Raw genomic sequence first — 4,256 nt, 5'->3', positions numbered from 1 at the left:
TGGCCTAGTGTCAGGATAATATATTCAAGATCATTTGCAAGGAGAACAATAAAGAGGAAATTTTCTAATACAAAAATTATTTTTTTTCCATGACTACCACCAACAATACATTTATTCCACTTTTGAAAATCTGCATTTTTCATTTGGCACACAGACCTTCTTTATTGCTCCATGGCCGGGGGGGGGGGGAAGAAGAAGCCTTCTAATGTATAAAATAAACCATATGAATGTGTAAATATAGACAAATGGGCAGAGGAATAAATGGCAATTATGTAAATAGTAAAAGCCAAATGGTAATGTAAACATTTCTAAAAATGTTGTCTTCCATAATCGTGCTTCTCTGCCCCACAATAGGAATGATCTTTCTTCTCTATACCAAGATTCTCCAGACCAAGAATCAGGAAAGACAAGAGATTGATCCTTCAGGCTCCACCTTGCCTGTATTTCCCTTTTTAAAATGAATTTTAAAAGATTTGGGAGTATAGTTTATGGATTCACCCAAAGCTTACAGAAGAACATGGAAGGGATTTAGAGTTTAAAGATACCTAATAAATCATCTAATCTAACCCCCATATGTATATTAATATGTTTCAACAAAAGACTGAACTCTGGTTAAAATCAACATTAAACAGAATTTTCATGTATTATGCCCTTCCCAAGCATGATTGTAAAAAGAATAGAAATACAGCAAATGGGAGCCTCCTAGCAATTTCATGAAACTTCCATAAAGTGAGTTGCAAAAAGTTAAATTTATCTGTCACGACATGGAAGTACCACTTCAAAAGAGCCATGATTTCATCACTGTGGATATTCTTGATCATGTATATCCCAAATTCTCCAGGCCTTGGTTGGATTACACATTCATATGGTTTCATGAGCTGATATAACCAAAACAATTCATCATCAATCTTCTGATGAGTCTTTCCACTCTTAGCTAGCCTATCCTCAAAGGAACAGACACAGATCTCATTACTAATCCCATAATGGTAGCTTTTCCAGTTTGGTAGACATACTAGAGCTTGTGCTCTGCTGACAAAGCTTTAAGGAACCCAGGATCACCACAATGAAGCCTGAAAAAAGACAGGGGTGTGCTGGAGTCAAATCACATCAGCTCTAAAGAGCTGATTGTAAAATGTTCAACATGAGTGTTTACCCCTTGGAAATTGGCAAATGCTATGAGATGGAGGTTGATTTATTATTTTGTTGATTATCTAGACTTAGGAAAATGGAGAAATGAAGAGTGCATGTTGAATTTTCAAAGAGCTAATTGTTAAACCTTTACCAGCACATCCCTGGGAGGAGAATTTCAGTGGAGGAAGTAATAGAACTGCCTTCTTCGGTCTTACTCAGCATCATATAATTAAGATGAGGAATGGTGCAGCAAATATTTCAGGAGTTGACTTAGGAATCTTCCAAGACATTAAATCACCTCTGTTCCCAAAGCCATAACTAAGAATAATGAAATTTACTGCAATTCAGTTGAGAAGGATAAACAAACTTCAGGACTCAAGACCTCATGAACGGAGGAAGATGGAGCCTCCAGAATCCCTCTTTTTGATCAGGAAGAATGTCACAAGTATTGCCAGTGAAAAGCTTGTCAAGAGTCGCCAAGACAGACTGCTCTGAGTGGTTATAGTAGTAGCAGGAGATAAGACAGAACACACTCCAAAAATTCTAGCCAGAATCCCCATGATTTGACTGATAAGTGGTTCCCAGCTACTCAGTCCAGTGAGGTAGAGGCAGCAGTGGTTCAGAAGAAGGAGAACTCTAGGAGAGCGCCACCATGTCCATAGTGATGGTTACCCAGATTCAGATGAAGAAGAAGGGTCAGTGGAAGACTAAGAGGTACTGACATTGTGACATAGAATCAAAGCAGGGAGAGGAAAAAGCACATCCTCATCTTAGCACTCAAAAGCAAAGTCCCAGTCAACCTGCCCTAGTTATAGTTTTTTTTGTTCCCACTCCCAAGTGGCTGAATGTTGCTGGAGAAATCCTATAACACTGCAGAACGGACCCATTAGCGTCTCATATTTTCTAGTCTTAACTAGACCCACTTATTGCACAGAATTTTCTTTCATTTATCTCTTACTGACTCTGTCATATTGATGGCAACTACTATTCTAAGCCTTCTTTTCTATCTTTAAGCCACAAAATTGCTATATTCTTCTCACTCTCAGATGATGATGATGTCACTTCCCACATAATAATATTGATGGTCTTAGTAATAACAGCTGTTATTTATGCCATACTTTAAGAATTATAATTTGTTTTCATTTTTCTATGTTTCATCATTTGAATGAGATATTATCATACCTATCAGTGGACATCCAGAGGGCTCCACCTGCACCCTCATGATTTGGGGATAAATTACCAAAGACTTCCAGCATGTTGGATAGAGCCCCTATGGAGAACCTTTTGGAGAACATGGGTAAGAGTTGTGTAGAATGAGCAGACATGGATGAGTTGGGATCTGCAATGTTGTTCACTCCCTCCTGAATTGATGAGATCACAGATCCTTTTAAATACTTTGAGTAAGGACTGAAAAGTGATTTACATGCTTTATTTCACTTGATTCTCATGAACAACCCTCTGATAAGCATTACAAGCTTCATTATCTCTTTCCCAGTTTATATTCACATATTCCCCTTAACATACTCCACAACCCACTTGAACTGATCATGTTACTCCACTACTCAGTAAATTCTAGTGACTCATGTGCCAAGCAAAAAGATAACCTCATCTATTTTCCCTCTACCCACCCACTCCCACCTTTTTTTATTCTTGTCTTATAGACCAGACTCCCTATCTTATCCAAGCTACAAATGCAGCAGCTCCTCCCAGACCCAATTCCACTATTGATCACCAAAGTTTTGATCTGCTCTATTTCCAGTTTGGGTTGTTTTGCCCCCTCCTTAGGCAGCTAAGTGGTCTCCAATACTGGGACTTTCCAGCCTTGGTGGGGATAACCAATTTGTTTGTCCCTATTGCAGCTTAAAACTCCAGAACCATCAGTCTCATTCTCCCCAGTAGCCGTGATTATAAGCATGAACCACCATTCCCAACATTTATTTGGCTTTTTTTTTTTTTGCTATTGCAAATATTTTAATAAGTGTTCTGTGCAAGCAAGGCATTTAAAACACCAGTTTGTGAGGATAAACTCCATTGGAGAGAGAGAAGACAGAACGCAGGTAGCCATGGAGCTGAGGAATTTTCTTGATTTGGGGTAGGATCTGAGAGTCTATTGTTTTCTGATCAGCCTTGCGCTGCTCCGTAATCTCATATTTCTCTTTTTCTGTGTCAAAAATCTCTCCTTCTTGGTGTCTAGGTTTACGGAGCCTCTTCTTCTTGAAGTAAGCATCAGTAAGATGATTTGGAATTTTCACTCCTGAAAGGTTAACCCGGGTAGAAGTAGCAATAACAAATTTTTGATGGGTCCTTCTCAGAGGAACACGGTTGATGGTCAGAGGTCCAGTCACCAGTAGCAAGCCACTAGCCAGCTGCTTCAGGAAAACCACTCGCTTGCCCCTGTGGCGGCCAGTGAGCATGATCAGAATGGTACCTGGCTTGATGCTAGCTCGGAGTCTCCTCACATGCTGGCTAAAAGGGCTTTTTGCCATGACTGAGCAGCTTTCTAGGCACATCCTCAGTAGCGTAATACCTAGGCATTTTGCGAATCTTTACCATTCGAGTTCCTCCATTCTTATCGCCACCAACAGGCTTTGAGATAGTAGCAGGCACTTTTTCTTTCTTCTTCCTTTCAATCTGGGTTTTTGGGGCAGCGTATTTCCGCTTGTACATGGCTCTCCGGGAATACATTGCAGACCTGGAGTATCTGCCAATCCCTCGGGCCAGGACTGGGTTCCGACTGCAATGCTTTCGAGGCTTTTTGACCTTTTCAGCTACATCTTCCTTTTTGTTCTCTTTTTTTTTCCTTTTTGACCTTCTTTTCCTTGGGTGACTTTTTGTCCGCCATCTTGAGAGACGGGAAAGAGCCATTTATTTGGCTTTTAAAGTCCTTTATAATCTGACAACAATCAATCTTTCCAAATTTGTTATGTATTACTTCCCTCCCACAGTTTATAGTCCAGTAAGTCAATAATAATATATTAAGCCCCTACTATGTGCCAGACACTGTGCTGATTCCTGAAGATAATCCCATCTCTCAGGGAACTCATAATCTAATAATGGAGGAGACAACATGCAAACGACTATGTACAGACAAGATATATAGAGGTTAAATTGGAAATAATTGACAG

At 39.8% G+C, this 4,256-nt stretch overlaps 1 pseudogene; it reads right to left on the bottom strand.

Annotated features, from left to right (window-relative positions):
- Positions 1–3,064: 3,064 nt before the first annotated feature.
- Positions 3,065–3,986, bottom strand: LOC138155659 (large ribosomal subunit protein eL6-like; annotated as a pseudogene).
- Positions 3,987–4,256: the final 270 nt, after the last annotated feature.

Source organism: Petaurus breviceps, unplaced genomic scaffold (assembly GCF_028583685.1).
Source record: "Petaurus breviceps papuanus isolate PSGF00001 unplaced genomic scaffold, PetGlider_PUasm1.0 98, whole genome shotgun sequence".
NCBI lineage: Eukaryota > Metazoa > Chordata > Mammalia > Diprotodontia > Petauridae > Petaurus > Petaurus breviceps.
Note: the sequence above shows the minus strand (reverse complement) of the source record. Positions and strands in the feature narration are given on the sequence as shown.